Source organism: Cyprinodon tularosa, unplaced genomic scaffold (genome assembly GCF_016077235.1).
Source record: "Cyprinodon tularosa strain WSP-4 unplaced genomic scaffold, ASM1607723v1 ctg1816, whole genome shotgun sequence".
NCBI lineage: Eukaryota > Metazoa > Chordata > Actinopteri > Cyprinodontiformes > Cyprinodontidae > Cyprinodon > Cyprinodon tularosa.
In genome coordinates this window covers 1-18,405 of record NW_024038620.1, presented here as the reverse complement: position 1 = coordinate 18,405, position 18,405 = coordinate 1, and the positions used below count along the sequence as shown (strand labels likewise).

Sequence of the window (18,405 nt, the reverse complement as noted above, 5' to 3'; positions counted from 1 at the left end):
GACAAGAGGTGGGTTAGACCCTGGACAGGTCATCAGTCAATCGCAGGGCTACATGGATACGAACAGGTTAATTACCTTCTATAAAGTCTCCGTAGGTGTGAGTGTTTTTGTGAATGGTTGTTTGTCCTAACAGTCATATTTTTGGACTGTGGGAGGAAGCCGGAGTACCCGCAGAGAACCCACACATGCTCATGGAGAAAATGCAAACTCCATACAGAAAGCCACCGGGCCAGAAATTGAACCTGGAACCTTCTTGCTGCAAGGCAGCCGTGCTACCCACTGCACCATTGTGCAGCCCTGTGATTTAAATCCCCTAGATTAAAAAAATAAACATATCTTTGACACTTTTAAGACAACCATATTTTGCTCTTCCTCCCCTTAGTTTATGTACTTTAACTGTGATTTCAGTTTAAAATATTTGGGCAACAACTGGCATGTTCCATTTTCATTTCCTCTCTCTCGTCTCTTCATAGGCTTGCCATGAATGTGATTGGTCATAGGATTTCCATGTTAACCAACGTCGTCACGATTAGGGATAAAATAATGAGATAAATAAATATTTTGACCCCCCTCAGGGTAAAGCAACATTGTTGATAGTTGCAGTTTCAAAAGATTTTAAATCTCCTTCAGTTTGGGCAAAATTGTAATTTAACCCCACCAAGCAAAAATGGGTTAAAAAGACGACATGATTTACTTCATCTACATTTGATTGAAAAGTGAAAGGCTGTAGTTTTTAGATCATTGAAAAAGATGTTGAAAACTGGGTTCTCAACGTCTATTATTGGACTAAGGTTGGACAAATCAGACCGACCAAACGCAGCCCAGTTTTCAACAAATATTTCTGGACTAAATCAAGGCTATGATGGACTGACCAGCCTAAAAACCAACATTTAAATGACGTCTGTTGTTTAGGGGGGACTCCGTTTACTTTGAACAACTTTGCACATTGAAAACAAAATGATTGTGGCAACCATACTATAAAAATATGTTTTTTTTTTCTCATTTTGGTTCATCTAAATCTGAGGCATTTCAGGTGTTAATACAGCATTGTGAATTTCCTGGTCAGTATGATATGGCAGGCCTTTACTTAGTCAATTATCTCCTGTTTATTTAAAGGCACACTATGCAACATTTTTCAGTTAATTAATGTGTTCCATAACGTTATGGATGATTAAATGAGTCATTTCAGGTTGAACAAAGGTATTCTCGGCCGCCCTGGTGGTCTGTGGGGGAAATACTGCACTTGCAACTGCAGGAGCACCGACCCGCACCCACAGGCTCAGAAGTCTCGCGAGAGTCAGTCTTGCTTTAAGGCGAGAACTGCTACACGCCCCCAGTTAAAAGCATTCTCGTTGCTAGCGCAGTGGCAATCTTTGTGCAGTTATGCTACGTTCACGCAGCAAAAGCAGCAAAATCGCGTCTGCTGCTTCATTTTTGCTGCTTGTACCAGTTAGTTCTGACGCGCGGCTGAAGCAGCTTTGCTGCTCTGGCTGCAAAAGTGTGTCTGAGGCGCGTTGGGCGGAGCTTCACTATCCTTTCTCTGCCTTGCAGCTATATTTGCTGTGATCAGTGGGAATAAAGTAGTTTTAATATGTGTTTAAGTGAGAAAATACACCTGAAAACGTAATCAGTGCAGTCAGTTCATTCAGATTATTATCCTGCCTTCAATATTTTTTCTGTCGGAGCCGCTCAGACCCCCACATACCAGGGATGCGCTGACAGTATGGATCCCTTCATCAGCAGCGGTTCACCGCGGCAGCTGGTAGGTGTTTTTCATCTAAAAAATCCAAACTGCATATTCTGCCGGCAGATTTCTGCATTTTAAGTTAATTTAGGCGTCAATAAACTGTTTAACAGGAGTGATCATCAGCGCTGTGTCTCTCTCCCTGCGTTAAACGCGCCCGACGCGCTGCTGCAGCCGCTCAGACGTGCTGCGCCTGGTGCTCAAAACGCACCGTGGGACCTTTTGCTGCGCCTTGACGCGCGTCAACCATTGACTTTGCATGTAAACTCGCTGCTTCTGTCGCGCCAGCTACGTCCAGTGTGAACGCAGCATTAGTCATTCGCTGCTAAGCTCAAAACAACCGCGCCTGGCTTGACGGAGAAACCAGGAGAGCAGCTGAGCATATTTACGACAGTGCACTTTTACTTTCGCCCTCTGGGGGGAGCCTCGCTGGAAAATCAACACCGGTTGCATAGTGTACCTTTAAGCCTTATCATAAACTGTTGAGATAATTAGATTTAATTAAAGTTCTTACTCAAATGGAGCAAAGAAAAAAAAAAAAAAACTCTTATAACTATTTTAGCACAAAAATGGCAACCTCTTGAAGCTAAATAGGGGCCATAAAGTTTTTTTTTTAATAAATAAAGATTACAAATAGAGTTCGTTAAAAAAAAAAAAAAAAAAAAAAAAAACAGGCGTACATTAAAAGTGTTAAAATAAAAAACAATGTGATTGGTTTTGAAAAATCCAATCTCTTGCTTTTAGCTCCATAGAGGAGAGGTCAACTTCAGAAGCTGCATGAGGAGGAAGAAGGATGAATGATGCAACGTACTGATGATGTTTCAAAGACATTTCCAGTTCCTGCAGTCCATAAATGTGACAGCCGAGAACAGGTTGATCAGCTGCTGTGTTGAGCTGTAGATCATGATTCCACACCCATTTTTGTTTAACAAACTTCAGGCCTCAACTTATTTGCATACACCTTTTCTAGTGAGTAGACATCTTATATGGTAGAACTGTCAGTAAAAACCTTTCCCAGCTTGCTGAGTGGTAGCTATGCCATATTACTAATAAACAGTTTTTTATCCTTAATCTAAAAATATTAAAAAGAATTAGAAAACTGTAGTATCCTGACAATAAACCTTGTTAAGGCATTGGTTGTTTTGGTCCCACTAGGGCGCCATAATCCTCCTACTGCAGCCAAGTTTCTGTAAGGCAACATAAATCAATTTTTTTTTCCACCAATAAAGTTATTTTAATAATAATTACATGATCATGATTTAGTCCTTTGGGAATTTTTTCTGATGTATAGGATTTTGGTTGTAGATAAGACACTGTCTGGATGGAGTAATGAGTGGTAGAGAAGCTGCAGAGAGGTATTAGGGCTTACTCTACAACATTCATACTGGAAAATTTACCAAAAATTGAACCCACCAGCGAGCTCCATATGCTTATAGCTGTGACAAAAACGAGCTCTGGAGCCCATAACCTATGCAACATCAACACACATGTAGTAGCTGCTACCTCTTTTCTTTATTTTGAAGGAAGTGGGCCTTTATTTATAGACTGAGTACAGCATGGTTAGGGTGGTTGCAATTGCTTTTAGAGGTCATGTTTGGGCTTGTGCTCAGACATCTAAACCAAACTTATGGGACTTAAGAATCAAGTGGAATAGCACTTTGCACAGAATTTTGATAAAGGAAGAGCACAATAGCGTAGCCTGGAAAAGTTTACTTTACTATGAAATCCTTTAATTGGTAAAAAGCATAACAATCAGTCATACAAAAAGTGGGCATGCACTATATGTGCCGCACTAGAGGTAGCGCCAAAGTTATGGTTAGACAATCATTTCCAGTTGGCCGTTATTGCATCTAATAGTTATTTAGGCTTGTCACTCCAAGTCTTATCTCTCCAAACGAAGCACAATTTTTACTAACAGCTCATATATGCATGCACAACCAGACACATGTAACATTCAGTATCTGGAGGAGGTCATTTTTGAGAATATATGCCATTAAATTAAACCACACAAATACAAACCTTACTGCCTTTATTTTGTGTTGAAAGTGTATGTTTGTCGTTTATTCATTTGCGATTTGTTAAAGGTTTTTATATAAATTCTGTTCATTTGTAGGTACAAATGTAGCACAGCTTCCAGTCTACTGGGAAATAGCACACATTGTTTGCGGTAATTAACCACAGCTGACCCACAAAGGTATAACAGGCTAAAACATTAAAACAAAGGACATGTTTTCATATAAGATATATTTTCATGTGAAAAACAATATTAATATAAACAGAAATAAAGTAAATAGAAACTGGCAATGCGATTTGATTATTGGAGCAGAGAACATGGGACATGAAAAAACAAAAAAACAAGAACGTCTTAAAAACAGCTGACCTTTGTAACATAGACACTCAACCATACAGGTAGGCTGTTCACTTCCTCTTCACAGTTGATAAAACAGTTATGTATCTAACATATGCATTACTCTAAAATTTACATTTATATGAAAACAATGCAGTTGAAATAGTTTATGATAACTAAATACCCCATCATGAGAAATAAAGATTTTCTTTTGACTCTGGAATCATTTTCAGTTGAAACGACCTCCTTTTGGGTGAATGCATGCTGCAAATGACTCACGCCACTCTTTCATCACATCAAGATTTCCTCTCTGCAACTATCCGCGCAGCTGTAAAGAAAAAAAGGAAATGGCTGACTTTCTACACAGTTACCTAGAAAAAATAACAGTACTTTGCATGAAAAACATGATTGTTTTTTTCTTCCAAAGATGGTATTCATATCATGTTAAAGATTTGATGCCATTTAGCAAAAATAAAACTTAAGAAATGCTCAATGTATAAAATAGCTTTTGTTCTTGTTTATTCTTAGTCCATAATCCTAGCAGACCATAAGATATTTTTCACAAAATTTGGGAAGTTCATGAAAAAATCCTTTTAGAAAAAAATCTGAAAGTCTTACATAAAGGCTCAGTGATGCAACCTTGAATATATCCTTGACTCTTTTTTTTTTATAAATCAACCACTTGTGCTTTGGCCACATCCGCTGCTGTAGGCTTATAGAAAGGCCTCCCTACTGCAAAGCCAGCCGGTTATAATGGAGCACTGTAAGCCAACTTTGTATTTGTATTTGTAAAAAATACCATAAGTTCAAGGCATGGTTAAAAAGAATAAATAAATAAATAAAAATACTTTACGGTAAAGTATTTTTACAAATATAAATACTATGTTTTCATCTGAAGAATAGACAATCATTATACAGCTGTGGAAATTTTTACATTAATGGATATGTGAAAAAAGCAGCAACATCAGATGTGCAAAATGACAGCAGTATGTTATTTAAATGACTTAGACAGAATCTGAGCTGGTTTAATTAATGAAAACACTGTATGTAAGGGTATGGTACAACTTTTCTATCTACAGATGACACCAGATTTTTCTTTAATCTGATGTTTTGATTTTACAACATTTCTCACTCAAAACAGTAAAAATGATTAAATAAGATGTCCAGTACAGACAGGACAGGGTTCTTTTATATTAGTTACACTAGAACAGAGTCCAGCACAGGCCTTCAGAACGTCACCTTTACCTGTCTTTCTGTCCCTGTATATGAGTCCAAGTACGAAGGTGGACAACAGGTAAGGTATCCCCACAATGAGATGACACAAAACTCTGGATACGGGGAATGAAGACGGAGGGGATACAGGTGCTGTAGATAGAAAAAAGAAAACTCAGAAAAATTACAATTTAAAATGCAGGTGTTCCAAAAAAAATCTCTTGATTTGACTCCAAACTGTATGTAAACATTTCATATATAACCCATGGTATGTGGAAGTCTCTTCCTTGACGATTCGATGCAATCAACTGGTTTTCCTTAGATAGAAAACTTTGAATCAATCTGACTGTAGGGTCTGGTAAACTGTAAAGAGCCTTGAGATGACATGTGTTGGGAATTGGTGCTATATAAATAAACTGAATTGAATTGAATAAAAATGGATAAAATCAATCGCAGAGGCATGGCACACAGACTGTTTCTAGTGATGTGTCAGAGAATAGGTCTCCCCTAGTGCAGAGTAGTACAGAGGTCACCATCTCTTTTCAGTCAATCATTACACACCTCCAACCTCTTTGTGTAGAGTGCTTTGTTGAATGGGTTTTCATAACCCAATAACATTTCTTCATCTGACAACCAGAAGAAGGAGTCTGGTTCTGGGGAATGCAAGGAGAATGGGGGTTGTCTGGCTGTGCCACGTGTAAAGTTTGGTCGTAGGCATGTTGTTGTTTTTTAGAAGTTAGACTTGGCCACTTAATTCCAGCAAGAGGAATTCTGCATGTTTCACAACATCAAAACACTTTTAAATACTACACTCTCCCTATTTATTGGGAACAGCTTGGAGATGGCCTCTTCCACTTCCATCATCAACTGTAAACCATACCACAAAGGAAGGTCAATCAATTTATGGATAAAAGAGTTTGGTGAGTATGACTGACCTGCAGAGAGCCCTGATCTCGACCCTTTAGAATACATTTGGGATGAATTAGAGCAGAGAGTTAAAGCCAGGACTTGTGATCCAACCTCATCTAATACCTCATGAATGTGCCTATAAGAGAATGGCCAAAAAATGCCATAAACCTGATCTTTGACTTTGTGCAGAGCCAGGAGAGTTGAAGCTGTTATACCCACAAAAAGAGGCATCTAATTGAAGACAATGGATTAAGAAGGGGAAGTTCATTTAAAGAGAGGTGAATGAAAATGCAGAAACCAACTCTGTAACAGTCAATAAATAAAATGAATCTACTGCCATCTATCAAATGTAACATAAATGATTTTCCATACTTCGCTAAAACCTTTAATTGCTTTTGTTACCTAAAACTGTCAGCCAGCTGCCTTCTGATTCTCCAAGCCCAGAGGCACCGCAGGTATAGAGTCCCTCATCGGATCTGGAAGCACTGAAAATAGAAATCTCGCCCGAGGTGTTACTCATGATGATGCGGCCATCTTTATAGAAGTTGTATCTGTGTTTGGAACTGTCAGTCTTAGCTTTACAGCGAAGAACCACAACAGTTCCCTCTGACACGGGCATTGTGGGACTCTCCAGAATTACTCTGCGATCTTTGGAAAAAAAAAAAAACTGCTTTAGTATTTTAAACCTTTTGTTTTAGGTTTTACTGCTCAACATTGACAATGGACTGAGCTGTTTTTCAGTTTATAGGTACTACGTGTTAGTGTTTTCACATGTGGTTAAACTTCACATCACACTGTGGCTACATTTTGGCTATTTTGTGATATTGCTTAAAATATTTTTCCACTTCTGTTCAATATTTGTTTCAGCTATTGTTAACCTTCAAAAGCAAGCAAAAATGACAGTTATTTACAGTTAATTTGAAAAGAAAAAGAACAAATCTGGTTTTGTTTTCTCCTGCTCTTTAAATTATTAATTTAAAATCGTCGTTATGCTGCTCATATGTATTTATATTCCATCAAGAACCATCAGGTCCAGCTCAGAACTTATGTTATCCACTGCAATGTCCAAACTAAAATCTCGAGAAGTTTACTTGCATAATTTTCACAATGCCTCTCCTTGGGCTGCCACCTTATCGTTGTGGAGAGGTTTGAGTGTCCCAATGATCCTGGGAGCTATGCTGTATGGGGCTTTATGCCCCTGGTAGGGCCACCCACGGCAGACAGGTCCTAGGTGAGGAACCAGACAAAGCGCAGCCCAAAGACCCTTATGATGATTGCAACCTTTGGACTTGGCGTTCCCTCGCCCGGACGCGGGTCACCGGGGCCCCACTCTGGAGCCAGGCCTGGAGGGGGGGCACGGTGGCGAGCGCCTGGTGGCCGGGCTTTTACCCATGGGGCCTGGCCGGGCTCAGCCCGAAGAGGAAACATGGGTCCCCCCTTACATGGGCCCACCACCCGTGAGAGGGGCCATAGGGGTCGGGTGCAGTGTGTGTTGGGTGGCGGCTGAGGGAGGGGACCCTGGCGGTCCGATCCTCGGCTGCAGAAGCTGGCTCTAGGGACGTGGAATGTCACCTCGCTGGTGGGGAAGGAACCGGAGCTATTGTGTGAGGCTGAGAGGTTCCGGCTAGAAATGGTCGGTCTCACCTCAACGCATGGTTCTGGTTCTGGAACCAGTTTCCTTGAGAGGGGCTGGACATACTTCCACTCTGGAGTTGCCCACGGTGAGAGGCGCCGGGCAGGAGTGGGCATACTTGTTGACCCCCATCTCGGCACCTGGACGTTGGGGTTCACCCCGGTGAACGAGAGGGTAGCCTCCCTCCGCCTACGGGTGGGGGGACGGGTTCTGACTGTTGTCTGTGCTTACGGGCCGAACAACAGATTATGCTGCAATTTCCCCACTGTGGGACAAATAAAGGATTATCTTATCTTATCTTGTTACCCACCCTTCTTGGAGTCCTTAGGGGGGCTACTGGAGGGTGCCCCTCCTGGGGACTCCCTTGCTCTGCTGGGAGACTTCAACACTCACATGGGAAATGACAGTGAGACCTGGAGGGGCGTGGTTGGGAGGAATGGCCTCCCCGATCTGAACTCGAGTGGTGTTCTGTTGTTGGACTTCTGTGCTCGTCACGGATTGTCCATAACGAACACCATGTTCAAGCATAAGGTGTGTCCATATGTGCACTTGGCACCAGGACACCCTAGGCCGCAGTTCGATGACCGACTTTGTCATCGTTTCATTAGACTTGCGGCCGTATGTCTTGGACACTTGGGTGAAGAGAGGTGCGGAGCTTTCCACTGACCACTACCTGGTGGTGAGTTGGCTCCGGTGGTGGGGGAGGATGCCAGTCAGACCTGGCAGGCCCAAACGTGTTGTGAGGGTCTACTGGGAACGTCTGGCAGAGTCCCCTGTTAGGCGGGGCTTTAACTCCCATCTCCGGCAGAACTTCGAACACATCCCGGGGGAGGTGGGGGACATTGAGTCCGAGTGGACCATGTTCCGTTCCTCCATGGTTGAGGCGGCTTATCTGAGCTGCGGCCGCAAGTTTGTCGGTGCCTGTCGTGGCGGCAACCCTCGAACCCGCTGGACTCCGGAATCAGCTGATGGTACAGGCGGGCGAAGCGGCATGCGGCTCGGGTGGTTGCTGAGGCAAAAACCCAGGTGTGGGAGGAGTTTGGAGAGGCCATGGAGAAAGACTTCCGTACAGCTTTGAAGCGATTCTGGTCCGCCATCCAGCGTCTCAGGAGGGGGAAGCGGTGCAGCACCAAAACTGTTTATAGTGGGGATGGTGTGCTGCTGACCTCGACTCGGGATGTTGTGGGTCGGTGGGCGGAATACTTCGAAGACCTCCTCAATCCCACCAACATGCCTTCCATTGAGGAAGCTGGGCGTGGGGACTCTGGGCTGGGCTCTCCAATCTCTGTGGGTGAGGTCGCCGAGGTGGTTAAAAAGCTCCTCTGTGGCAGGGCCCAGGGGGTGGATGAGATCCGCCCGGAGTTCCTCAAGGTCCTGGATGTTGTAGGGTTGTGTTGGCTGACGCGACTCTGCAACGTTGCATGGACATCGGGGGCAGTTCCCCAGGATTGGCAGACTGGGGTGGTGGTCCCCCTATTTAAAAAAGGGGGACCGGAGGGTGTGCTCCAATTACAGGGGAGTCACACTCTTAAGCCTCCCCGGCAAGGTCTATTCGAGGGTGCTGGAGAGGAGGGTCCGTCGGATAGTCGAACCTCGGATTTAGGAAGAGCAGTGTGGTTTCCGTCCTGGTCGTGGAACGCTGGACTTGCTCTACACCCTCAGCAGGGTCCTGGAGGGTGCATGGGAGTTCACCCAACCAGTCTACATGTGCTTTGTGGACTTGGAGAAGGCGTTCGACCGTGTCCCTCGGGGAGCCCTGTGGGGGGATCTCCGGGAATACGGGGTGCCGGGCCATTTGATACAGGCTGTCAGGTCCCTGTATGACCGGTGTCAGAGTCTGGTCCGCATTGCTGGCAGTAAGTCGGGCTTGTTTCCGGTGAGAGTTGGACTCCGCCTGGGCTGCCCTTTGTCACCGATTCTGTTCATTACCTTCATGGACAGAATTTCTAGGCGCAGCCAAGGTGTTGAGGGTATCCATTTTGGTGGCCTTAGGATTGCATCTCTGCTTTTTGCAGATGATGTGGTCCTATTGGCTTCATCGGGTCGTGATCTGCAGCTCTCGCTGGATCGGTTCACAGCCGAGTGTGAAGCGGTCGGGATGGGGATCAGTGCCTCCAAATCCGAGGCCATGGTCTTGAGCCGGAAAAGGGTAGAGTGCCTTCTCCGGGTCGCGGGGGGGTGTCCTGCCCCAAGTGCAGCAGTTTAAGTATCTCGGGATCTTGTTCACGAATGAGGGAAGAAGGGAGCGGGAGATCGATAGGCGGATTGGCGCAGCGTCTGCCGTGAAGCGGGCGCTGTACCGGTCCGTCGTGGTGAAGAGAGAGCTGAGTCAAAAAGCGAAGCTCTCGATTTACCAGTTGATCTACGTTCCTACCCTCATCTATGGTCATGAACTCTGGGTCATGACCGAAAGAACGAGATTGCGGATACAAGCGGCCGAAATGGGTTTCCTCCGTAGGGTGGCTGGGCTCTCCCTTAGAGATAGAGTGAGAAGCTCGGTCATCCAGGAGGGACTCGGAGTAGAGCCGCTGCTCCTCCACGTCGAGAGGAGCCAGTTGAGGTGCCTCGGGCATCTGGTTAGGATGCCTCCTGGACGCCTCCCTAGTGAGGTGTTCCGGGCACGTCCAACCGGGAGGAGGCCCCGGGAAAGACCCGGGACACGCTGGAGAGACTATGTTTCTCGGCTGGCCTGGGAACGCCTTGGGGTTCCTCCTGAGGGGCTAGAAGAAGTGGCTGGGGAGAGGGAAGTCTGGGCCTCCCTTCTTAGGCTGCTGCCCCCGTGACCCGACCCCGGATAAGCGGAGGAAGATGGAATTTTCACAGTGCATTATTATTTACATATATGTGCTGAAGAGGGTATTAGACTTAAAGTCACCACCACCACCACACGCACCTATTTTACCAAACTGTCAGTCAGCTGTATTATTACACCAGTATAGATTTTCTGTACCAGTTATGGTGATGTTAACCACATTGCTTCGCTCCTGTCCATCCGACTCGCACCAGTAAACCCCAGTGTCCTTCGGGTAGGTGTTTCCAATGATGCAGCTGAAGCCTGCAGAGGCGAAGCCCCAGCCTGAGGAGCAGAGCCTGACCCCGCCATCAGAAGTATTCCTCTTTACCTTCCAGTCAGTGGAGTTCAAAGGATCCTCACAGCTTAAGGAGATGGATTCATAGCGGAAGAACTGGGACCGATCAGGGCTGACCTTCAGACAGGCTGGGAGGAGGAAAGGATGGTTCAAATGGATTAAAAAAGCAAAGAATATTAGGGAAACCAAGGAAAGAAATAGAAAATTAAGAGTAAATACAACACAATGATAAGAGAAAGAATTTTATTTCTCACTTAAAAGGTTCAAAGCAAGTACAGCCATAAAACAAAAAATTGAGATAAGAAATCAAATCAAAAAGTTAATCGAAATTAAGAGGGGCCAGCTGGGTGTTAAAACAGGAAGTATAAAGAAGTGAAAAGAGAACTGAGGAAGGTCTAAAAAATGATTCCAAAATGATTATTAAAAAAAAAAAAGCATATGGAGGAAAATGCTTCCAAAATTGGTGTCAGTTAAGAAAAGCAATAATTTTAAGACATAATGAGAGTTTACCCAGATTATAACAAAAAAAGGTTACACCAGATACTAAATCGAATGTCAAGCAAGCACATCCAATAATATGTAGAGCTATTTAAAATTCAAGCAATCTGTGTCTGAGTAGTTTTGAACGGATAGTGCTGTGTTTATACTCACTCAGCATCAGACAAAGCGGTGTTACCTGCATCCTGCCAACCGTCGAATGACTGAAAAAACCCTCTGCTCTTTTCACTTCCTCTGTGAAAAACAAAGACCCTGCTGGTTTTTCAGACAGTAAGGTGTCCAAACTATTTAGATAAAACATAGAATCACAAAACTAGCAAGGTGAGAGCAAACAGCTTCTTTAACAGAAAGTTTTCTTTATATTTTCAGGCACATGTGTGAAGCAGCACACCTTTTAAAAGAGTTAATTACTGAAAACATGTGAAGCAGATTCTCTATTGGCTGTAAAGTAAGTGGGTTCCAAATGGAAACTGCTAACCATCTAGGCCCCAAATTAACCTTCAACACAGTATGAATATTTAGCGCACAATAACTGTTACAACCAAGCTGAAAGCTTGGCATCATCTGGGATTGTGTGTGGGATAATAAATGACTCATTGGCAGTCAGCCCAACTGTGGGCAATAAATGGCACTAAGCACCTTAAAATAACCAAAGTAATTTATAAATCACAAACATCCATCCATCTTCTCATTCTTATTACGTCAGGCAGGGTTGCAGAGAGAGGGGGGATACACTCTGGACAGGTCAACAATCTGTCACACGGCGACACAGAGACACAAAACCATACAAACAAACATAATTTAGAGATGCCAATTCATCTAACAGAGACCCAAGGCTAGGAATCTAACCAGGCTCTTTTGCTCAAAGGCCATTATTGCTACACACTGTTTTACCATGTAGCCTAAACGATAAACATTATTATAAAATCAATCAACAGTTTAAACTAAGACCTGATGACATTAAATTGTGCAACAAAAATAAAGTAAAACATTGGTATTATTTTTCATCATTGCTCAGTATATTTATAGTTGTGCTGCTATAGGCTCAGCCTGCTGAAGGACATAGGGACCACTTTTTCTCTGCTTCGTTCTATCTCTATTCTCCAATTCGGCAGCATTTGTTAGTTCAACCACTACCTTTATATCATCTCTGCTTTTTTATTTTTCATCTATAATAATGATTTAATCCTATTTTCAATAAAGATATCAAAAATACACAATAGATTAAATCGGACAAAAGGTATGTGATTAGTTTTTTCAGTCTAATATAATGGTTCATCATTTAAAACAGGCTCCTACTTTAAAAAGAATTGACAGTTAGTGTATATGTCTAACCTGTTGGTTCAGTGTTGTGGTAGTTAAAGGTGTGGCCTTAAAATAAGGAAATATAATGCAAGTAAATAACTCTTATAAATAAAAATAATTATTATTAAAAATATGTGACAAGAGTCAGTCTGAGTCAATCTGAGCTGCTGTTTTTAGATTAAGGGTACATGTTTATGCATAAAGCATCCCTTTTGTGCTGAGGAACATGTTGTATTTGGCGCCATCCTGTGACAAATTTTGTTTTCACCACACTTATGTCTCAAATGTGTTAATAAAATTCAATAAAACACAAAGAGAATGAAAATCAGCACAGACTCCTTTTAATATTCCAATACTAAGCCATCTTTAATAACTTATTCTACCAAAACAAAATGGCATTATTTTCAGAGACATAAGATACACCACAAACCCTTAAATGAATAAAAGACAAACCTTAATTGCTGTTAACGGCTACTACAACCTTCTTAGTGGCCATTCTGGTTGCCACGGGTCAGAGTCGCCACTGTGACTCACTGGCAATCTGGCTTGAATATCGATGCTTTGGGGTTAAGGTCTGAGTTTGGCAGCATGGGATTGCTGCAGCCTCCAGGGTTTGGGTCTACCTGCCCTTCTATGTTCATCGGGCATGTGGATGGCTGGTCGTTTAAAGATCTCGCCACACCTTCAAACGTACCCCTTCAGCTTAAAAACTTGCCTTTACATCAACATTAATACACTTATGTCTATACATATGTCCACACACATACTCACAAAATCACCCCAAAGAGGTTAAAGGTTATACAAAAACAGGCTACTATGAAATAATTGTGATCTGCCAACTAAGACACTGGATTAAATCTGAATTTAATAACGTTATTCACGCAACAATGACACTGTCTAATGATTTCCTTTATGTGGAGTACAACTACCCTTCAACCAATCATATTCTACCTACGCTATGTCTGACATGCCAAGGAATTACGCATTTAGGAAAAAAATGACTGACACATTAAATCAATAGAGAGCTGCTGAAAAATTATGCTTGTCAGTTCACATAGAAATAAAATGTATTCACAGTCTTCCATGGGTGAACAGAAACAGGAAGTGGCAGCACCCACACTAACTCAAACATCAACAAAACAACAAACAAGGTGATCAAATTGTTCAATAAATTCATCTGATCTCTGAGCAGTAAAGAAATTTTTAAATTAGGTTTAAAGTAGTGAATGACTCCAAAGCTGATCTACGTGTTGCATAATTTCTTTTGTTGTTTTATTAATCATGCATCTTAAATTACATGAAATAATTAGTTATGCATCATAGTGACTACAGACCAGAAAGACACAACCCTAAAGAAGCTTAAATTAAAATATAATTTTTTCCAAGTGGACCTCAAGTCAGTTTTGTTTAACAAAATTGAACAAACTCAGCAGAAGATCCAGCAGAAACATAAACTCCAGCATATAGAGGTTTAGTGAATGTGGTCTGGACTCTATGGAGGAGAGTCATGGTTTCAGAGACGCTGTAGAAAGGCAGAATACCTGCTCTGTGATCCAGAAACACTCCTATTCTGGAGGAAACTGGACCTGGTACTGGAGTTTTAATGTTGTTGTGGCAAAATATATAATTGTCTTTGTCACAGTATAATGACCAAGATTTATCATTAAATCCTATCAAATATTCCTTTGATCCGCTGCGGACATTTTTGTATGAAACTGCTACGTAGACTCCTGTTCTGCTCCACTGCACCTCCCAGTAACAGCGTCCAGTCAGACTCTCTTTACTCAGGACCTGTTCATAATCAATGAACCTGTCTGGATGATCAGGGTAAGACTGTAGTTGGTCAATTGATGTCACCTTTCTGTTGCCCTCGGATAAAATTAGCTTCCTGTGTGCTGTGTTTGAATCCAGGGTGATTTTTTTTAAGTACTTTAAAAATCTATCTCTTGACTTTGGTTTGGGATCTGTAAGAAAAATATCCTCGTCAGTGACGGCCAGTGAGATGTTTGTCCCTGTGTTTCTCAGGATGTCCTGCAGTTTCTCTCTGAGCTCCGACACAGCTGCTGTCACATCCTCAAAGTATCTCAGAGGACGAATATTGATGCTGGATGAGTGTGTAGACTCACTGAGTGCTGACAGTGAGGGGTAGTTCTGGAGAAACTGGGTGTGATCCTCTGTGATTGAGAGCTTCTCCAGCTCAGCATTTTTCCTCTTCAGCTCAGTGATCTCCTGCTCCAGCTTCTCCTGAAGCTCTTTGACTCGACTCACTTCAGTTTCCTGCTGGGATCTGATCCGCTGCTGCACATCAGAGCTTCTTTTCAGGATGAGACAAATCAAATAAGTGAAGATCTTCTCATTGTCCTCCACTGCTTTATCAGCAGAGCCATTGATGGCCTTCACCTCCTGTTGAAGCAGCTTCACATCTTCCTCCTGGTCCTGGATTCTCTGCTGGATTTGTTGTCGTCTCTCCTGGAGCTCCTTCTGCTTCTCAGTCCTTTCTGCTGCAGCTGGGACTGTTTCATGGCCTTTATGTTCATCCATGGTGCAGAGGTAACAGATGCACTGCTGATCAGTACGACAGAAGATCTTCATTATCTCATCATGAAGAGTGCAGATCCTTTGCTGAAGTTTGGTAGAAATGTGTACTAGTTTATGTTTTCTAAAATTGAATGATTCATAGTGAGGCTGGAGATGATCCTCACAGTAAGAAGCCCTGCAGATCAGACAGCTTTTATCTTCCTCCCAGTGCAGACATCACGGGCCACATCTTCAGGTCCAGCATAGCAGTGATCAGCTGGAGCAGCTTGGAGCCTTGTCTTCTTTAGATCCCTCACCATTTCAGCCAATATGATGCTTTTCTGCAGCACAGGCCTCGGTCTAAACTCTTTCCTGCACTGAGGGCAGCTGTAGATCCTCCTCTGATTTTCTCCATCCCAGAAGTCGTTAATACAGTTCATACAGTAGCTGTGTCCACAGGGAATAGTAACTGCATCCTTTAGGAAATCCAAACAGATGGAACAGGAGAATTTCTGATCGTCCATCACAAGTCCTCTCCGCTCCATTTTCCCAGTTACAAAAACTGTAGTTTTTACTTCCGTACAACAGAAACTAGTCTAAGTTCTGATCTAAATACCATGTGTTGCTGCAGTGAATGAGACCAGTGAGCGGATAGATTCACCAGTATACTTCTAGATCTGAGGAGGAGGGAACAGAGACGAGTCCTGACAAGGTGTGGTGTGGGAAGAAAATCAGGGTTTAGTTTCAGGAAAATGTGTGTCTTCTATGCTGTGGCTGCTATTATTGAAGGTCACAAAAACATGAAAAACAAACAGGGGTTAAGGTGTAAAATGTTAATAAAAGAAAAAAGGTTAAGCTTCTAACTCACCATTTTATATAACTTTGACCACAAATGCAAAAACAAATGTTTTTCACTTGGTAAATTTTGACTTTTGATCATTAAAATGTCAGCAGAGTACATTCATAGCTTTTTCACCAGAAATAGGAACCACATCCACAGTGCTTCAGATGGATTAACCTTGTACGTAAATGGTTAAATGACTGGTGGGTATGTCACAAAAGTGACTTTTATAGCACAATTTCTAAAGCTATTATATAAGCCACAGGTGAGCTGTCTGTGTGGAGTACAATGGAGGGAGTAAGAAGTGTAAGAATTAGAGGAAGAAGAGGACATGGAGGTGAAGAAGTAGGAGAAAGAGCATAAGGGGAACAGATATGTCATTGTATGCGACGATATTAGTTTCCACGGGGCTACTTTGGGTGTATGACTGTCATCGCCATCAACGCACAACCCTTTTACAGGCAATGGAGGCGGCACATGGCTATACTGACCAGCCTGGATATGGCATTCCAGTAGTTATTTTCCCCGGTGCCCTGGCCAAGAGGACATTGCCTATGGATCGAGTCTTGTGGCCAGACCCAGAGAGAAGACACATCTTGCCAAATTTCTTTTTCTCTCAGTAATTTTGTGTTTAAGCTTGGAGAAAAAACACTTTTCCACTTGAGGGGCTCTGAATAGCAGATACTGACAGACGAAAAACGTTTGTATCTTTAATGCAAAATGTTAAATCATTTGTACAGTTTTGATATAACTGTTGCTTATGGTGGGTCGTTCTGTCAGCTAAAGGCATCTTGTTTTAGAGTCTCTTCCAGTTAATGAATAATCGATTTTTAAATAAGTTGACGATTTTTAAAAATAATCAATTAATCATAAGCAATGAGATTGTTTCACCCCTTTATATACATACTTATATATATATATATATATATATATATATATATATATATATATATATATATATATATATATATATATATATATATATATATATATATATATATATATATATATATATATATATATATATGTGTGTGTGTGTGTGTGTGTGTGTGTGTGTGTATGCATGTTACGAATTGTTTCACTTTGATATTTATGAGTTTTGCCGTTGATTGCACAGCTTTATGTTGGTTTTGATTTTGTTCTTTACCTTTGATCAAGCAGTTTGACTAGAAGAGAATCAAGCAGAGCTCTGACAGCACAGAGACCATCATGAGACAGAAACCTCTAGAGATGGAGTTTAAAGACTCCCATGTTCCAGTTCTCAGTGTGTCTGCTCCTCTCTTTCCCTCTCTGTCTCCTCAGCAGCAACATTTGTAGTGAATGTGACACAGAGCTCCTATCAGGCAGAGGAGAACCACAGCATCACTCTGGAGTGGACCTTCACCACCAAACCCAGCAGAACCAGGACCATCTACTGCTGCGTGTTGACTATTCCCAGAGAAATAGTCTTCTATTCAGTCTATGAAGATGTTGAAGAGACAGAGTTTACAGATGAACACTTTAAAGGAATTCATTCCAGAAGCAGGTGAGTACATCTCTCAGTATCCCCGATCCACTGCCAGCTTCCTCTTTGTTGTCTGGAAGTATGCGCTTCACTTTCAGTGTTTTTTTCATAATTTTGGCATCAGAAAAAGCACTAATAATGTCATTTAAAGTGTTAGTGTAACGTACAGTGATTGTTGTTACATTCTCTGGATTAGCTGGACTGAGTGGTGCAAGAAAACCCTCATAGATTAATGTTTCTTCTGTATCTTCTTCAGAATCAAGAATGGGACCGAAAGTGATTTCTGAATCAACTAAATGGTCCGATCCAGGTTGGACTTCAGCATAACTATTACTGAGTTCCACCCCTTGCAAAGGATTAATTTCACTGCTATTGCTTTCCAAGACAAATATGACATCACATTTCTCACTTTCATCTTCTTGAGGATCTTTCAGCTTTGTTGAAATGTAGAAGCGCAACATTGTCGCTGCTTCATACATAGTGCCAATACTCTGGCAGGTGTCCTCAGTAAGGTGGTTCTGTTTAAAGTTCCAAACCTCAAATTCAAAATCTGTTTCAGGTCCCTTAGGTGATATGCCACCAGGAAAAAACAGTTTCTTTCCTTCTCGAAGAATATCTTTTAATCCAGCATCAGTGGACATCGGAATTTTTCTAGGGCCGCCTCCCTGCTTCACTCTCACCTGTTTGGTTACTTTTCCATCAGAATTGATCCATCCTATCTCCACATTTCATGTTGCTTTGTGCTTGTCTGTATTCCTTGTTCTTTCATGTGAGGTTTCCGTTGAATTGCCTTATGTTTTTCATTT

At 42.2% G+C, this 18,405-nt stretch overlaps 1 pseudogene; it reads right to left on the bottom strand.

Annotated features, from left to right (window-relative positions):
- Positions 1-10,922: 10,922 nt before the first annotated feature.
- LOC119781788 lies at positions 10,923-16,061 on the bottom strand (annotated as a pseudogene).
- Positions 16,062-18,405: the final 2,344 nt, after the last annotated feature.